This window comes from Athene noctua, chromosome 1 (genome assembly GCF_965140245.1).
Source record: "Athene noctua chromosome 1, bAthNoc1.hap1.1, whole genome shotgun sequence".
In the NCBI taxonomy this organism is placed as follows: Eukaryota; Metazoa; Chordata; class Aves; order Strigiformes; family Strigidae; genus Athene; species Athene noctua.
In genome coordinates, this window is record NC_134037.1 from 23763880 (window position 1) to 23784068 (window position 20189).

The 20189-nt window shown below is 42.6% G+C and overlaps 1 protein-coding gene across 2 annotated transcripts in view; it reads right to left on the minus strand.

Annotated features, from left to right (window-relative positions):
* Window positions 1-1794: 1794 nt before the first annotated feature.
* The window catches only part of ERICH1 (glutamate rich 1), a 100819-nt gene continuing 82424 nt past the window's right edge, over window positions 1795-20189 (minus strand). The window contains exon 7 of one of the 2 annotated variants that reach the window (XR_012632807.1): window positions 1795-1947. The gene's annotated coding sequence lies outside the window, so the exon portion shown is untranslated. Of the gene's footprint in view, window positions 1948-8076; window positions 8158-20189 lie in introns of those variants that run through there. The other variant, XR_012632805.1, reaches the window with a different exon arrangement.

The following is a 20189-nucleotide window of genomic DNA, read 5'->3' on the forward strand; positions in this document are numbered from 1 at the left end:
AGGAGCCAGAAAGCAGCTCTGGGAGCAGGAGACAGCAGTCGGGACAGAGATGTGGAGTCTCACCGAAGGCTGAGCAACACTGGTTGCCTTGGCCTGAAGCAGCAGCCGAGGGGCTCTTGTGCTGTCAGAGGGTCACAGTGAAGCTAAGGTTTTGGTGCCATTCCTCTACCCCCCCTCTCCTCACCTATAGTGAGGATCTACCACAGTGCAGCTGAAGAGCACCTGGGGGAGCAGAGCATAGTCCTATGTGCTTTCTTTTCCCTTAGGGCAAGGCTTGCTTTTTAAAAGTAAATATGGCTCAGCTGTGACAGGGGAGGCACGTGGTGGTTGAGTTATACCCGGGCAGTGATGATTCTGTTAAAGTTTTCATGCATTTTGGCTTTATGTGACACCATCCCTGTTGGGCTGAGTTTCAAGTTCCTGTAATTCATTGCTGAAGAACACAAAGTGAAGGACAAACGAATTTGTTATTTGCTTTTTTAAAAAAAAAGATTAAAAACCTTTACCAGCAGCAGGGGGTCACTCTGCCTTGGTATTTCTTCCTTACTGTGGTTTAAATAACAGAAACGAGATATAGCCTCTTCACCTAGTCAGAAAAATTACAGAAAAATAAAAGAAATCTCAAACATTAAGTGGTTTCTCATGTAAGGAAACCATCCATATTCCTTCATCTCATCTAAAGCACCTTCAGGCCATTGCCAGGTGGCAGGTTGGAGGTGGCCTGCACAGGACCTGTCTCTGCTGTCTGTAGAGGGAGTTCAGGGCACAGGCAGGCTTGGTCAACCTTCCCACTGCTTGCTTGCGTCAGCCAAGGTGAATCTCACCCACCATTTCTGAATGGAAACACATAGCAGCACCCACTGAGAGTTAATTCAAACCCTCACTGCTTGGCCTCAGACACCTCTTTTGACCACCCTGTGCTGATGTCTCCCTCGCAGGATGGACTTTGTCAGTGGGGTGCTGTGGATTACCTGAAGTTCCTAAAACCTTCTGAAAAGGTGTGGATTATTGATTTTAAAGCACTTAGTGCTCTTAGAAGAGGTCAGTTGTAAAAATGTTGCTAAGGAGGTGAAGAAACATGTCTTTCTGGGCCCTTTTGGGCTGTTTTTATGCTTACAAACACACTCGCTACAGAGACAGGGGCACTGATTAAAAGTCAGGAACACACCATAGCTCATGATTACATGCTTAGTTAAAAACTGAAGTGAAGGTAGCCCCAGGAACCATATTAATCTACCGTTTGATTAAACTACCTTTCAGCTACCTTATTACATTGCAATAGCTGTAAAAGAGTAACAAGAAAGTCATATGAAAGACAAGACTGATTTAGGGGATTATTTTTTTGTTGTCATTGACTACTCACAACTAAGAAGGAAAAAGTGTTTTATCTAAGGTAGGAAAAACCGTGACAAGCGTTAATATCTTTTTTTTTTTTTATCACTAATATATTCATAGGAAAGTTTGCATTGCACTGCACAGGTAAAACCATTTCTCAGTTAAATCTCTGTGGCCACATTCAACTGAAGCCAGGGAGGTGAATTACCACTAAGACACAGCTCTGTCACTGATAAACCCACGATACAACTTGCGATTGAAAAGTCAATGCAGACACAAGAAGGAAGATCCCACGCAGTGTCAGTGCCCCAGTTTTATTGGTGGTATTAATTACCATTACACCAGCACCTGAAACCTCAGCTGAGGCCAGACTTCCATGCATCTGGTACTAGTAAAAACGCACCGTCTAAAATGAAGGGCTTCTCAGCAAGGCGCTAGTGGCCTGAGGGTTACACTGCCAGAACAACCCCCAAGCCGTTGCAGTACCTTCATTGAGGGCTGTGGCAGATATAAGCTAGATAGCAGCTCTGCACAACATGAAACCTCAGGGCAGCTGAAAGACAGAAGAGAGCCCACTCAAGTGATCTGATTCTTCAGCCTGCAGCACATCTGCTGTATAAAAAGACAAGCACATCATTTAGGGGTAGAAAATTAAATTTGTGTTCTGTTCTTAGTTTGATATACAAATTAAAGGCTCAGCATCACAATGACATTACCACCGCCTAGTAAGTGACTGTCCACTGATTGGTAACTACTCAAGTTTGTCTTCTTGGCCTATGGCATATTTGAAGATGCACAATCTACAATTCTATAATCTCCAGCTTTAGTGATAAATAATACTCTAGAGCAGTAATTTTGATGCCAAAACATAATTTCCAGAAGATGCCCGAAAAGATGTCAGAGACATTGCCTTCATTTTATGCTTCCTTTATTAGGAAATGTGTATTACCTTGAGTAATTGTTCTAGGCTGTCTGCCTGTCCTGATGGAAGAAGACAGAAATTCTGCTTTAGACAACTGAGTATATATATGTGAAAGTTTCTGACAAAACATTCAAGTGAATTTCATCAACTTTATTTAGCACAAGAGATCAAGCTTGAATGCTGTCTGATATTCACCACCAATGCCATTTATTTCAAACAACCCTCCAGTCTACGTTACATCTGTTTGAAGAGAATACCAACCATGTTTGATTTTCTGATTATTTAATACTTTCATTTCACTTGCCTTTAGGAGGTGGACTCAGGCATACAAACCAAACAGATACAAAATCTCTTGGGATTCCTTCTCAAATAATAAAATAATTAACTTGATGTATTAAGATGTAATTCAAACTAGATAAGTTACTGCTCTTAGAAGTGGATTAGTTTAGTTGAAATTGTTTGGCATCCCATATTTGCCTGATATTAGAGGTAAAACCAATCTGATAAATTTTATGAAATGACTTTTAAAGTGTATTTGTAAAGAAGGTCTAATATTTACTAGCTTAAACAGTACTTCTATTTAAATATTTTTACAAGCTAGGGAAGGTAGAAAGTAATTCCTGGAGCATAATTCCTTAAACATAACAATTTATGTGCCAAATGAAATCCATCGCTGGTTTTTCTTAAAAGCTTTGCTAAACGAAGTGAAGCAGCATTAACCTCCTCAAGCTCACCAGGCTTCCAACTTTCATCAGCATTCAATTGTTGATGAATTGCCAACATTTTTGAAGTAAAAGCCATATAAACAAAAGTACAAATATGTTTAAAATGTAAATGCTTTTTGGGGGAGATCAAGGAAGCGATTACATACCTCAGTCTGGCATAGGATATAAGGATGTTCCTTAACCCCCCCTTTGACTTCAATAGGACATAAACATATGCTTGAAGTTTGGCATGTTCAGAGCTTTGAAGACTGAATTCACAGGCAGGGTTGGGAATTGCAGCACAGAGCAGTATGCTGCCCAGATTTTGGGAGCCCAGCCACGTACTGAGCCTGCAGGCTGGAGTTAGTTGTCTATAAACATGACAAACTTAGGTAGGGTCCAGGCACATGGCACACTGAGTGCAGGGAGCAGGGTAAACTTAGCTAACAGGCAGTTAGGAGGAAAAAAGTCTTTACCTTGTCCTAATTGTGAATTTGGGCCCCTTGCAGTAGTGGACGCAGAGCTGGGACAGGTTCCTCATGGCCAGCCTCCTTTAGGAGCCAGGACCCCGTGGGACCATGCCAGTCCTTCCACAGAACATGCGGAGGGAAGGTACAGCACCATGGACTCTGTTGTGAGTTGCTGTGCAGGTGCCCTTCCCTCCTCTGCCAAAGAGCGTTTGCTCTAACAAACAGCAGGATAAATGGGGCTAGGGGCTGTTAGCTTTCAGTTATAGTTTGGGCAGCCCCCAGTCCACCTCTGTGCTTCCAGCCCCAGGGAGGATGAGCTGATGGGCATGTTGTTGCACACTCTACAAGGTTTCAACGTCTTGGTGCTCAACAAACCCCAGCCTCACCCAGCTGAGGGGAAACCTGAAAGCAGATCTTCCAGGGAGCTGCAGCAGCAAGAGGGTCGGGCACGTGGCTGTCTGTCATGCCCAGCATGAGGTGGCAGCTGTACTTCAGAAAACTGACATTCTGGATTTAGATTTTTACAGGAGCGGTTAGGGTACCTACAGATGACTACATCTGCTGCTGGATGCAGTCCCAACTTTTCACATAAAGGTGATTTTCAGCCCAGGCCCAAATCATCATCAGCAAGATTAAATGTATCCATTTTGTAATTAATTTCAATTTCACCTTCCTGGTGCTTCACTGTATGCTCCTGAGGCTCTTAAGGCCTGGACCTTTACTGAGTCTCTTCACACTCAATAAGCCTATTGCTTGTGTTGTCCTCCTGTCATTTTCCATGGTACCAGCTAAATTTAACAAAACTATTCAAAGCAATTATCATGGAAAAAATACATATTCCTCATGAGCGTCATTTCCATGATACAGTAAAACAGGAACATCTCAGTGGTCAAGTTATCATTTATTTTATTCTAGCATATCTTCTTAAAATTTTATCGTTATTACCCTTAGCTTTTATCTAACAGAGAGTTCATATTAGCATAGTAATGGCACTGAAAACATCTAATGATCTTACATTCATGTTGCATGGAGGCAGGAAATCAGTTAACAGAAATTCAGCTGCCTAAAATCATATGCATTGATTAAAAAGCTATAAATATGGCATATTAAAGGTGGTGGTCAGATTGCATATCTTCAATCAATGTGATTAAATGCTTTCCAGACATATCATTCTTACTTTTGTCAAAAGAATCAAGTTTTTTGTTTCATTTCTTGTAGGTGAAGGCAGAAGACAGATTATTCCATTATATGATTTTTTATTTTAAATATAAACAAAAGGCTATACATGATGGAGGTAATATGTGACCTGGTACATTGTAAAAAATGACCTTGTAAAGACTAATTTTCTCATCTTCTTCAATTTAACAACAGTTGTGGAGAGAGGAGAGTCATTTCTTGGAGGGGGTGAGAAAGGGACACAGAGGCAAAAAAAAAAAGTAAAAATTTCAACCTGATTCAATTTGTGATTTGTAATGTTGCACTGAGCAATCTGCAAAATATTCAGCTGTGCAGGATGCCCCTTAGTGGCTGAATATAAACACTGTTGACAGAAGAAACAATTTTAAACATGGTAACCCCCCCCAAATAATATTTGTATTTAGTAACTGAGATAAAGGATTTAAAATGCTAACATACGCACAGAAGACCCTACAAAGCCATATTTACATAAAACAACAGACACAGTTGGAAAAATGCAAACCAATAGTAAGAGAACATTCCTGAATAAGCTATTGCATCAAGTGAAAAGAGCAAGAAAACAAGGAAAAAGAAGGGAAAAAAGGTTAATTTCTATTGTTATTTTAATCAGAGTATATATTATAGGACAAGTGGGCTTTGCAGAGGAATATGATCAGATATTGAACTCTGCAACGAAACCCAACCAACATTTTTACTGATACTTTCTAGAGTAGAGAGTTTCTGTAGAGAATTATGAAGTTATCTGGTCTGGTGCCATGGTTCCTTCCCAACACCATATGGACGGTGTAGCCTGAGGTCATCTCTGCTGTTGCAGAAGGCTACCAGCTTGCGTTACAATACACTAACATTTCCACACAAAAGGAATCAAGAAACGTTTAAGATTTAATAGAAAAAGGTTAGAGTGCACAAATTCTGTAATAAACACAAAGCAGTACAAAGCATTTGTGAGAAATTATTTTTATTTGGTCTAACTCCTGTCATGAGGAATATATTGCTTCTAACTTTGCCTTTTCAAAACCAGCCTTTGCATAGAAATCAATTTGCAAAAGCTGCAACAAGGTGACACCAACCAAGCATGGCACCCCCATCAATCTGTTTACCCCTACTCCAATTTTAACTCTATTTTGTATCTTCAGATCCCTCTCTGTTTATACACTAGTTAACAAAAGAAGTCCATTGTATTTACAAACAGTTCATCTTATTTGGAAATCTGATGCCTCTGCTAGTCATTATTATTTTTTTCTTTCTTGAAGAATTCTGTAATTCTTCCGGTTTTTAACTTTGCATGTAGAAATCACAGTTGCAAAGTGACTCCTTGCCTCCAAACCGGTAACTGAGGCAGAAAAGCCACTCATCAGCACTACTGACATAAGCCTTTACTTCTTGGGTCACATCCCAACGCAGCTTAAAGGGTCAAGGGAAGCCTCTTCTTTTGAGTTAGTTGGTGTGTGCTGTAGCTGGAGATACTGATCCCAGACATTCCCAGCAGCAACGCGGCCCATTGCAGCACTGTGTCTGATGATTTGACAACGACTTTTCCTGCAGCTTGAGTCTATGGGAGAAATGGGGCAAGTTACACACTGATTCAGCTGAGTGCAACACAAAAGCAGGTCTTTGGAACTTACAAAGCACTTTTTTATTCTCCATGGCATTTCATATAGTATGACTCTGCTTTCTGCTGAAGAGTATTCGGTACAAATTACTGCACATTTTGGAAGGCCCTACTTTTTATCACTTTGTAAAAGAAAGGACACATTTCTGATATGATTTTTCTTTCATTTGTAACTCATTGATTTCAGTGACTTTAATGGGGTTCCCTCTGGCTTCCTGACTGAGAGGGAGAGCTGAATCAAGCATGGAGGCATAGGCATAAAGGGGAAGGGACTTTCAGTGGAGTACAAAGATCTCTTCCTTCCTACAGATGATGCTCCCTTGAATGTTAGTTATTAATTCAGGAAAGCAAGGCTAAAAGGGATCAGTAACATCTTTTATTAGCTCCACAGGTAGGACTAGACCAAGCAGACAAGCTTTAACACAGTCACTTTGTCAAGTCCAACAAAGAAGCAGGAAATGCTGAAGTAAAGATTAAAAATTAATTACTGATTATCTGAATAACAATCAGAAAAGAAATTAAGTTACTGTTGCTTGCCTAGTATGTATGATACACTGATCAAGAAGCAGAAACACAGTTGCATGGACTCCCTGGAGAAAAAAACCCACAAATCCCTATGCATATTGGTGCTGTGAGTTAAAACATATAATGTGTCTTTCTAGTTGCAGAATTTCTTGTATGAAGTAGTGACTAGGCCTCAAATAATGATTTTTTAAAATGCTTTCCCTTGCAGTCCATGGATGGAAAGCATGGCACCACTGACAGGAGTCACAGATTCCAAGGACCCTGATTTTCATTTCCAGATTCTATTTTTTTGTGAGCTTAAATAAACAGAGCAGAGGGCTCTGACCTTGATAAATGTGGCTGGCAGCGTGGCTAATTCAGCAGTAGAATAAATAAAGACAAAATAAATTGCAAATAAAATTACTGTGTAAGGTGATATTAAAAGATATGCAGGGACGCGTGAAAGAAATTAACTGCTAGGACTGAAACGCAGTATCCTTAGCTCAGTCTCTCAAATACTCAACTATCACCCCTCAGATACTGTAGTCTATGACTTGGGATGCAGATCACACCACTAAAAGCTGTGAGATTTTCCAACAAAAGGATATATACTCTGTAAATATCAAACTATGGAGTACAATAAAGAAGATGCTCTATAGAATCATAGAATCATTAAGGTTGGAAAAGACCTTGAAGATCATCGAGTCCAACCATAAACCTAACAATGCCAAGTATACTTTGTATATATGTTTTTGGGCTCAATCATTATTTGTAATAATATAAAATAATTTATTCTCAATTATTTAACTGACTGAAAAGATTTTCTATGTACGTTTTAATTTTTTTCTTCATATAATGATTGGAACTCTGGTCCCCCAGTGTTCCAGATGTCAATACTGATCCAGATTTCTTTATCATAACCACAGAAGCTGGTTGAAGTGTTTCACTGACAGCTCATCTGAGTTGCTTAGGAACCTGACATCCTCCTTCCCATTAACATTTTCCTACTGCCCCAAACACACAAAGCCATTGCAACAGAAAATGATGGAGAAGTAGTTTCTGTTTAAGCACTGCAGAAACATCAACTCCTTCCAAGTATTTTGCATTTGGTGTTCCAGCATGATACCAATTATCAGGAATTATCATAATTCATTTACTTTTTCAGCAGAGGCTTAATTAAGACTTGAGTTGTCATACAAGTTAACCCACCAGAAGCCAGTGTTCTCCTGGGTTGGTCATGCAATAATTTGAAATAAAATCAGTCTGAGCAAGAGAAATGCTGATATTTCAAAGATCTAATTAAAAGCAGAAAAAAAGACAGACTTTTCATACCTGCAACAACCTTATATACCCAGGTGTCATTCTCCAGAGAGGAATAACCATGATTTCTGAGTCTTCGTAGAATTTCAAACCCTACAATTTTAGAACACACAATACATTACTAAATCCCGGGAAATTTTTACAAGTTGACCCCCTAATGAAACAGAAGCTTTATTCTAATATGGTTTGGAACAATGCCAAAAGCACTCCAAGAAGCATGGCATGCAAACATTTTTTCCTCACCTGATGCTCTTTTCCCTACAGCCTTTTACATGCTTAAGGTCTTCCAGGTATATAAAGCTCAACTCAGTTGCATAACCTGTCACATGGGATCTGTCTGCATCATTTAGGTGTTGGCTGAGGCCAAACTGTTCCGCCTGGGGCCAGGTATGTCTTGCAATATTGGAAAACTCTCTGGGAATGCCTTAAGATTATTAAGAGAGCAATGCGACAGCTGACCTCCTTAAGAACACAAGGGCCTAAGCCTGCTTTATAGATAGCACTGGACATAAAACCAGGAGGTCATTATAGCGTTTTGTATCAAAAACTGACAATGCAAATAGGATTGGATGGCTTTTATGTAACTCAGAACATATATTTATACCCACAGGATGACCTGACTGGGTAGGAAGCTTAATGCAGTCATGACCTGAGTTGAAAGGATGTGCTAATATAATAGGGTTATTTGAAGGTACATTTAAAAGTAAGTTATTTCTTTTCTGATAGTGTTCTCTTTTACTCAGCATTATGCCTGTTCTTGCCCCTTTTTCTGCTGCTAAAGTTTTACCACTGGAAAGTACTTAATCTAATACTTATTGTTACTACTATCTTCTGTTAACAGTGATTTCTTTTCACTGTAATGAGCCTGGATTCAGTTCTGCTCCTGAGGTCATATAGTTCACAGTGTGAGAAATGGTGCTACAATCTAATCTACAAAATTAATTTATCTTTGTTTTAGAAGTGTCCATGGATAGACTGTGCCGAGAAAGCTCTTTTTTCCTATTATCAAAACATGCAACCTTGAATAAGGATAGCAAGGCAGAATTTGGCTTCAATTGCAGTCATACTTCTAAACAGGCAGGGTAAAAATCTTCAGGTGGTATAAGTCAGTGAGCCCACATCGGTTTTAATCACAAGTGCTCCATAGAACAGTACTGATTTACACCCCTTTGGTCTCTGCTATGGCAGCCTAAAGCTCTCATGAGAAATATTCTTGCTGTAAACAAGCAGAAACATGAAATATTTCTACTTGGAGAAATACTCTACATTAGGTATTCCACAATGGCACCACTCATCAAGAATTCCCGTAATTCATTTACTTTTCAGCAGATGCTTAATTAATGTTATGTAAGGGAATGATGCCGTTTCCTTCTGAGGCTCTGGCTTACACAGCACGCAGTGGGAAGATCTCATTTTCCTCTCACCACACCATGTTTATACCACGTGAACCCTGTTGGCACCAGTGGAGCTATGTCTCATTCACAAAAAGGTAACTTGGGTTGAACTAGTCCTATAGCATCAATCTAAATACTAAAAGTAAGAGACTGGGAACCTGCCAGTCTGTTTTTTGGGGTTTTTGTTGGTTTTGTTTTTTTTTTTTATATTCAACTTGCACAGTGACAGGCACCACAGTGACTGCAAGTGTGGTATACCTTAGCTATTGAACACATTGCATTAATGGGAAATAACATAAAATTAGGAGCTGACTGAAGTTAATGGGAACCGTATCAGTAAATACGAGTCACCATACCTGCCCAAATGCATTTGGGATGAAAATCTATACTATAAAAAGGCAAAGGCTTTTTTTGTTCTTCATTCCCACTGTATGCTCTATGCTAACTTGCCTGCACAAACAGGAGAGCACCTGGGCTTGCTGCCCAGAGCAGGACAAAGCTAACACTGCAGAGTCTGTGTTCTGGAAATACGCAGAATACTGAGTTTTTCCTTTAAATTTCCAGCCTTGCCTGCATTCAAAGAAAAAGCTACCTACTGCAGTATCAGAGTTTCAGGAGATGCAGAAAAATGCATTACTAACAATTTCTGTCATTTTGTGTGTAATTCTTCATGTTCAGAGAATGGCAGTGAAATTCCTGTGGCACGGTATTCAGAAAGGGAGAGCCTTCCAACCAAGTTTCTTTGCGCAGAAAATAAAAAGGAAGAGTATGCCTAGAATGCCACAGCTGTCTTTAAAAATGATTTCATGGCCATGCTCAACACAGATGAATTGTAGAGCATTTTCTGTAAGGGCAGGTGTTACCAAAATCTGTATTACTTTCCCGAGGACTCTGAAAGAATAACCCTCCCAGGCTGTTTCAGGACTTTGAACAAAGAAGGGGCTGCTTCTGTTCCTTTTGAGATTCAAGCCCCTGACAAGTGAGTCCCAACTGCCATGACACAGAGATGAACGTGCCCCTCTTGGGCAGGGGACCATCTAACAGAGGTAAAACACAAGCAGCGGCGAAGGGCTCTCTTGGCAAACGGGGATCCCACACACAGTGCAGACTACTTACCTCATTCATCTACTAATGCCTTTGCTGCTTGATGGAGGCATTGTTCTCTAACAGGCATCAAGCAGATAAGAATGCATATCATATGCTGACATCCTCCCCATCCCAAAATTAAAGGCAAGGGACACTTTGATCCTACCTTGTGCTCTATTTCCATTATGAGGAGAAATCAATAATTAAAAGTTTATTTGCTGTAATCCTGTGCCTTTTGGAAGGACTGCTGCTGCAAACGCAGCAGGAATCAACCAACAGGAACAACTTATTTTCACATCATTAGAAGCCTCTCCTTGACTAGCACCCCTTGAAAAGCTCTTCGTGCTGCCCATGCTGCCTGCGAGCACATCCCTGCCCTTCTGGAGCTCGATGCAGGGACATGCATGTCAGCATTACCACAGCTCAGTGGCAAGCAGCAGGGCAAGCATGGCAGAGTGGGGCTCAAGCCCCTGCTCTTTTAGCTCACCCTGAGCCTGTGCAGTTGACCACTCGAAGACAGATGCCTCAAATATTTAGGCTGAAACTACACCGTAATTGTTCCCGGACTTGTTGCTTTCTCTGTGTGCCCCAGACTTTGTTATCTCCTCTTTCACAGACAGCTGCTTCTCATCCTTAAAGTAAAATCATCCTGTGAATTTACTTTCACATCCTTAAATATGTTATCTCCTAAAATCAGGCTCAACTTTCTGTTTCTCCTTGCTACCTCTGGTCTGTACAGCGATTCCAATTTTCCACCTCATTTTCCCAGCTACTTTCCAGTATATTTACTTTTATCCTGATGAAAAGGCAGCTGTGTTGACATCTCCCTCTACACCGATACATCAGTTTTCCCATCAGAAACTTCTCTTCAGAAGAAGGACTCATACTGCTTTCCTCTGCTGGTCAGTTCTTGCCGTGGCAGTCCTCTGTGGGAGCTGGAATGGCAATGGTCTATGGCATTTGAGACACTCTGGATGCTAGTGGGCCCTGACTCTCACCCATACAGCAGTCCATTGCTTACATTTACTCATGCTTTTTCCCCTCTGTCATCCTGAAGCTGGGGGAGGGAGGAGTGAGACGACCTGGTAGGGTGTGTGAGTTAAACCACAGGCAATGGCAGCTGGGGAGAGCAGTTTCTTTTACACCTGTGTGGAAGCACAGAGTAGGGAGCTGCAGCCAACACGTGGCTGTTACACAGAGGATGCCCAGATAGGTTCACACACGCAGGGATTCACTGGCAGGGTCTGCAGATGATGGCACACATGGAGTTGCTTTTGGTGAAAAACAGAAATGACAGAGGAAGGGAGAGGTGAAGGGAAGCGAAAGAGACAAAAAGGGAAAAAAAGGGAAACTCAGTGCCCAGTGGGAAGAGAGTTAATGGGGGTGCCCAGATAAGCAGCCTCCCCAGGGCTTCCCTCCAGTGCAGCAGAGTTGTTCCAGAAAGTCCCTTGCAGAAAGTACACAAATCTCAGCAGGACCTGCTCAAACTGCTGTCGGTGGTGCCTGCGTGTGATGCGGTTATCGCTGACCGGTGCATGCTGGCTGGGGCTGGTGTCTGCTGACGAACTGCTACGCTCTGTGCATGTGTATTATTGGAGCCCCAAGCAATGGTGGGAGAAACGGAGGAAAGACAGGCAATTCTCCTGCTGCTGCAGTCGCTTCCTATGAGAACACACCACAGCCACAGTATCAGCTTTGCTGGGGCAAGGCCACAAAGATGACAGCACATAAGCAAGGATGTGAGATGAAGGAGGGGAAAATTCTGCCCCATGGGCGGCCGGAGTGATGGGCACCCCCCGCTGTCAGGGGCAGGCAGGCCGCACACCTGCGGACAGGAGGCCACATGAAGGCTAAGGCACCCAAGGCAACGTGGTGGCAAGTGTGCATGCTTACAGGCATCAGTTACTTGTGACCCACTATATGCTGAAGTGGTTGGAGGTGATGTCTCCCAACAGTTGGTGCTCCTACCTGATGGATATAGAGATTGCAGGCAGAACACTGCAGGACACTGCCTATGTGAGGTCGCATTTCTGAACAATAAACTGGTTTAAAGCAAAACTCTCCACCGGCTTCAAGGGTCATTAACTTTGATTTACTCTGGGCCTTCCACATTGATACAGGGGCAGCATTTTAAAAGAGGATTTCCTGTAAAGCATACACAATTTTCATTCTATACCTGGACAGCAATAGCAAAACGTATTATTTTGAAGTAATAATTCTGAAAATAATTCAGATATTTAACTAAAGAAGTACTTTCCAAAATTCATCATCCTTAAAGAGGCCAGGGTGGAGGAATACAGCCAGGATTCTGAACCTACCCATGGCTTCCACTGCAGCTCTTTGTGCAGGACAGGAGCAAACACAAAGTGCTGTCACTCTAGGTAAATAAAACAAACCATATAAAGAAACCAAACCAGCAAATCTTCCTCTGCACACAATCGTGTAACTAATCCTGAGCTTTTTGACTTAAAACAGTTACTAAATCTCAGAGTATGTCCTTGCAAATCATTCTGTGCATTACCTAAAAATTAAAGCTAAGCTAAAAGGATTGTTGCCTAAATCAAAGGTAACTAAAACACCAGGTCTTCAGGGGTAATAGTACTGGGCACTGTCAGGTAGAAGAAAGAGATGGTCCTGCCCCAAAGAGCCTACAATCAGGATGCCACCAGATGGAGTAGCCCAGGGAAACAAAGATAATATATTGCTTGGCATGCAAGGCAATGTCCTCAGCTCACTCCCAGTCAGATTGTTTCCAAATTTTTGTAGGCGTTGCAGCAAATCACAGTGTTAAGGAGGGATGTGAAGGTGGTTAATGAATTTTAATATGATAAGGAAGGCAAGGAACAGGAACAATGTTAGTCATATTGTTGCATTACACAGTAATATCTGTGCAGAGCAAGAAATCAGAGAGATGTATTGGAATGTGTTGATGACAGAAGTAGGAAATACTGTCAATAAAAGAAGACTGCAGTACCGTGTAGATGAGCTGAGACACAGACAATTGCAGATAGTTCAATCCTTGAAGTCATCTAAGGTTACAGACAGCAGCAAGAGATTGTGTTGCTGAGGCTCATGGAGTTACCACTGAAGTAGCTTAAACTACTCATTTGTTTTCCTTCTGAGAACTGACTCATTCACTTCCCACAACTCCACTGCCAAGTGGTTACTCCTGTATTTGCAGCCTGCCTACCCAAAGTGCTTTGATGGCATTGAGGGGCAAAATAATAGAAACTGACAAAAATTCAACAGCAAAAGAATAGCAGAACATCAAGTTAATTTCTGCTACGAAGAAAGGAGGACTTCTGCCATGAAAGACAATTTTGTTAGAAATTGCTGCAGTTTGTATCTGTTAGAAATTACAGGGAGAAAAAAAAAATCCTGATTTTTTTTTTTTAAGTATTTCCAAAGCAAAGATAGATACATGCTACTGTCACTGGCAGCAGCATAGGTGTAGTGCAGTGGCACTGGCACAGCTCATCTGGAATCCAGTTCTGGTCAAGCAGGGCTGGATCCCTCTCTCCTAACCCCAGAGGTGGCTAGAGCAGATGCCTACCTCCAAACCAGTTGCTCTAAACTTCCATTGTAAATTACCTATTTTAGATGTTTGAGATCAGAGGAAAAAGTGATGCTTGATAGTACAGTGAGTACTAGCACAGACACAGACATCACCAGTGTAAATACAGAGAGTCACGTGAACTGGACCCCGCTGATTAGAGCAGGAGAATTCAAAGTGAGGCTGGTATAAAGAATGGCTACTAAGATGACCAAAGCAAATAAAAAGTATGTATTACAAGAAGCTGGTTAACCTCACAAAAGAAGGATCAGCAAACACTTCCTTCTCCTCTTAGATACTGATGAGCCCTGATGACGTCCTTGAACACAGAATTTGGCCTCATTCCCCAACTACTGGATGTGGTCAACAGCCTAGCTTCATCTCCCCTCGCTCAGGGGAGGTCTTCATAGAGGGAAAACAACACTGGTAAAACTTGAGTGGCCCACTACACATAGGAAGAACTGCATTTAAGGCTCTGCATAAACAGGCACTACCTGACCTGATGTGCAAGTACAGAATCTTTGGGGGAACGCAGCTGGTGAATGAACTGACCAGAGAAGGTGCCCTGCTGGATCTCCTCTTTGTGAACAGAGAAGGACTGGTGGATGATGTGGTGGTTGGAGGCCGATTAGGGGACAGTGATCATGAAATAATAGAGTTCTCTATTCTTAGAGAGGGCAGGAGAGGGGGCAGCAGAACTGACATCCTGGACTTCCAAAGGGCTGACTTTGTCTTGTTTGGCACCTGCTTGACAGGATCCCTTGGGAGACGATCCTGAAGGGTACAGGGGTCCAGGAATGCTGGGCACTCTTTCAGAAGGAAGGGTTAATGGCTCAGGAGCAGGCGGTCCCTAGGTGCAGTAAGAGAAGCCGGAGACAGGGAAGACCACCCTGACTGAACAGTGAGCTTTGGCTGCAACTCAGGGAGAAAAGGAGAGTTTACAGACTTGGAAGAAGGGGCTAGCGACGCACAATGATTACAAAGATGCTGTGAGGCTATGCGGAGTGGAAATCAGGAGGTCTAAAGCCCAGCTAGGAATTAATCTGGCTTCTGCAATCAAGGATAACAAGAAATGTTTCTATAAGCATGTCAACAGCAAAAGAAAGACCAGGGAGAGTCTCCATCCCCTGCTAGATGCAGGAGGAAATTTGGTAACAAGTGAGGAGGAGAAGGCTGAGGTGCTTAATGTCTTCTTTGTCTCAGTCTTTAATAACAAGACTAGTTGTACTGAGGGAATCCAGCCTCCTCAGCCAGAAGACAGAGACTGGCAGAACGACCCCCCTGCTATCCATGAGGAGACAGTCAGTGACCTGCTGCATCACACAGACACAAGTCTATGGGACGATATGGGATACACCCGAGGGTGCTTAAGGAGCTGGCTGGGGTGCTCGCCAAGCTGCTTTCTATCATTTACCAGCAGTCCTGGCTGACTGGGGACATCCTGACAGATTGAAATTGGCCAGTGTGACTCCCAGACATAAAAAGGGTTGGAAGGATGATCCGGGAAATTACAGGCCTGTCAGTTTGACTTCGGTGCCCGGGAAGCTGATGGAGCAGCTCATCCTGAGTACCATCACACAACACATGCGGGACAAAGATGCTCAGGCCCAGTCAGCATGGGTTTGTGAAAGGCAGGTCCTGCCTGACAAACCTGATCTCCTTCTACAACAGGACGATGGGCTTATTGGATGAGGGAAAGGCTGTGAATGTAATTTACCTTGACTTTAGCAAGGCCTCTGACACCATTTCCCACAGCATTCTCCTGGCAAAACTGGCTGCTCAAGGCTTGGATGGGCACACGCTTTGCTGGGTAAAAAACTGTCTGCATGGCCAGGTCCAAACTGTTGTGGTGAACGGAGTTAAATCCAGTTGGCAGCCGGTCACGAGTGGTGTCCCCCAGGGCTCGGTGTTGGGGCCACTCCTGTTTAACATCTTTATTGATGATCTAGACGAGGGGATCGAGGGCACCCTCAGTCAGTTTGCAGATGACACCCAGTTGGGTGGGAGTGTTGATCTGCTCGAGGGCAGGGAGGCTCTGCAGAGAGACCTGGACAGGCTGGAGCCATGGGCTGAGGCCAGCTGGAGGAGTTTCCATAAGGCCAAATGCCGGGGGCTGCCCTTGGGCCACAACAACCCCCAGCAGCGCTACAGGCTTGGGGAGGAGTGGCTGGAGAGCTGCCAGTCAGAGAGGGACCTGGGGGTGTTGATTGACAGCCGGCGAACAGGAGCCAGCAGTGTGCCCAGGGGGCCAAGAAGGCCAATGGCATCCTGGCTTGTGTCAGCAATAGCGTGGCCAGCAGGGACAGGGAAGGGATCTTACCCCTGTACTCGGCACTGCTGAGGCCGCCCCTCGATTCCTGTGTTCAGTTTTGGGCCCCTCACTCCAAAAATGACACTGAATGACTCGAGCGTGTCCAGAGAAGGGCAACGGAGCTGGTGCAGGGTCTGGAGCACAGGTCGTATAAGGAGCGGCTGAAGGAACTGGGGGTGTTTAGTCTGGAGAAGAGGAGGCTGAGGGGAGACCTCATCGCCCTCTACAGCTCCCTGAAAGGAGGTTGCAGAGAGCTGGGGATGAGTCTCTTTAACCAAGTAATAAGCGACAGGACAAGAGGGAATGGCCTCAAGTTGCACCAGGGAAAGTTTAGACTGGATATTAGGAAGAATTTCTTTACAGAAGGGGTTGTTAGGTGTTGGAATGGGCTGCCCAGGGAGGTGGTGGAGTCCCCATCCCTGGAGGTGTTTAAAAGTCGGGTCGATATACTGCTGAGGGATATGGTGTAGTTGGGAACTGTTGATGTTGGGTTGATGGTTGGATTGGATGATCTTTGACGTCTTTTCCAACCTAGACAATTCTGTGATTCTGTGAACCATCTCCAATGTCCCAGTAGAGAGTTATTAATGTACAAAACATTGCCAGTCCTGACTGTTACTGATCCAAAAAGACCTCACCAAAATGAAAAAAACTCCAACCCCAAATCAAAAATATAATCAAAGGGCATTAATAGAGAGACTTGGGGTCTTGCAGGTCTGAAGACTTTCAAAAAGGTGCTGCTACACTCACACCAACCACTGGCAACTCTGGGTCCACCTTAATGATTTTTACAACTTTGCAGAATCTGTAGGATGGACTGCAAGAGAAAACTGGTCTAGTAGATATGGGCAGGGAGAAGCTTGTCCGCCTCTGCTGTGCAAATGACACTGCATCACAAGCACTTTCCTGGTGTGTCTTTTGCTTAATACCCGCTCCTGGAAAGTGGGTTGAGTGTTTAAAATGCATAGCAGAATAATAGCTCTCTTTTTTGAGTGACAGCTTTATGACTTGCTGCTTCAGAAATCAACCAACACAACACACTCTGGGCTGGGCTCACTGGCCTGCTAATTATCTGGGTGCATACTGTGGAAAGATTTATCTATAGCCATTATTCTGGGAAGGTTCATATCTAGTAGGCAGCAGACAGACTTCCAGTAGAGGTCCAGAGTCCCAGTTAACCCTGGAAACAGTTGTAATACACTGTCTTGCAATGATCCCAGTATTCAAAGCACGTACCAACCACTTCAGCAAGGTAGTGCACTGGAAGGATACACAGTGCAACCCTGACAGTTTGTGAAGAAGGTGGGTATCATCATTTAACATGATGCCGTTTTTTAGCTACCAAGGCACTGCTGATCTGACTAGGGAAGCCTGTGGAACACCTGTGGATATATCTGGATATGTAAGACTTGTTAGACACATCATTACTCGAGAGCACATCCACTCCTGTGGTTGTGTATGACAATTAGCTGCTACTAATCCAAGACAGTGTATTATTTGTTGTTCTAAAGGAGTGACATACAAGGGCTGCTATTTTGCAAAGAAACAAGGCACTAGGGTCTTTCCTGTGAACAGCCTGCAATTTCCTTTCCATTTAGAAGAGATGGAGCAAAGAAGGGTGAGTTTGTTAAGGAGCAAAGCATATCCTCTCTTACTCTGCTCTGTTCCCCAGAGTCGACTAAAATGGGTATCTACATCAAGACACCCACCAGATGATGGCTCTTGAGCCAGGCTGAACATGTGTTCCTGGCTAGCCAGTCCTCAGTGGGTGCTTTTCACTGTGAGCGTTGATATGAGAAATTATATTACAATCTGTGATGAGAACTTTTCACGTTGCCTTTGCTGCTTCTGTCTCTGATGAGACAAAAAGCTGGACTGTCAGACTCCATGTCCACATGGGCATCACTCGCTCCATCTGCAGAGGTTCCAGATCATGCGAGGCTCCATCATGGCATCCCAGATACCTTCTGCAGCTTGATACACAGTGTATACCTACACTGACCCGTGTAGGGTTGCAACCTGTCATGTGCAACACACCGCCCAGAGCCTTTTGAATTTGAACCACTTGTTTGTAAAAGTTGGACAGATCATTCCCAGAAGTTCTGTACTGCTGATGGAAAATTTTTCATCAGTAAAACTATGCACATAAGCAGGTGCATATACAACTAACTTGAGCAGGGCTCTTCCTCCTCCACTACATGCCACATTGCAACCCTGTTACACACATATCAAATCTTCACCATGAATCACACAAATGAGAGGGCTTAAGAAGCAGCTTTCTAAATGTAATTCCCAAAGTGCAAGTATTTGGGTATGGCAGCCGAGGACTGAAGGCCATGAGATCTCCTGCCATGCCTGTGAATGACTGGAAGGCTTGCAGAGACCTGCCGTATTTTATGTACAAGAAAGACCCTAACATACAGTATCCTGTGCTTTTCTGTAGCCAAGGACATACTTAATTTGTTTCAGAGCACAGTCACAGAGTGAAAAAATAGCCGCAGTAGGGATGTTTGGGGTATCAGGACTCTGGAATGGAAAAGGATTCATTCTAAGATAACATAGACACATTCAAAGTATGAACTTAATTTTGGTTCTAATTCTAAAACTCTGATTTACAACAGAACTACACTTCAGTCAGTCATTTCACTGGCATTTCTTTGTTCCTTCCAAACAAAATTTTCAGATAGTCAAAATGTGCAGGTTACTGTATTCCACATGGCTTTATAAATTCCGAGTCATGAATCCTACGAAGGCACCTAATCCACCTTCTAAACAAACTTGCAGAATTTGCTTTTTGAAAGGGCTGAAATGTGTTCTACGTGTGATCACATTTGAAATGAATCTGGAGCTATTATCAAAATGTACAATTTTATTGACATTTAACATTCCTGCAATAAGCAAAAGTGTCAAAACATCGAGATGTTCTGAAGTCTACTAGGAAAGTTCCTTACATTTAGAAGTAATGGATATCTAGACCTGTAATATCAAAAAATGATTCCAAATTTAGAAACTGTAAATGCTTTGATCCATCCTTGCAGAGATAAAGGCCTGAATATATTGCTGTATGTTCCCTGTTACCAATGCAACAGGCTAATGAATTAGTCCACCCAAAACACAAAAGGTCTGTAAATTCTCTTGTAAGACTTTAAACTGCAATATAAGAAGACATAAATTACTGGAGCTTTCAAAGTATGATACAAAATGCTTAAAAGCTTTAAATTAAATTACATAGCTTTAGTAGGAACCCTGCTAGTTGAATTTCTATTCTCGCACGCTTTCTGACATGTCCCCTTGTTTTCTTTCCTTGTAATTGCTTCCACATTGCCGATTACACGTTTCCTATTCCCTACTATCTGTATTCCTATCTAAATGTGTTAATCCCTTAAAGAGACATCTATTATTTCTGGCACGGCATTGTGCTAGCACAGTTGTGCTAGTTAACATGATCGGCAATCTATTTTTAGGCATAATCCTGCATAAAGGTACATGCTCTATGTTGTGAACTCCCTAGCTAAACACTGGAAGATTCTTTCATTAACTTATGAAGAGGGTAAAACAATCTATTCAGGAAATAAAGCATGAAAAATACATTAATCAAATGAGCATCATTTCTATAACATTTATTTTTTTCATTAGGTAGTCTTTAATCTGATTAAGTGTTGTGGTTGTCTGACTGTGAGGTCAAGCAGTAATGATTAAAACAGAATTCAAATTACCTAGGAGTGGAAAATAAAACAGGAGGGGCAGAGTAGTGAACATTTGCACTTCATCACAATGTACT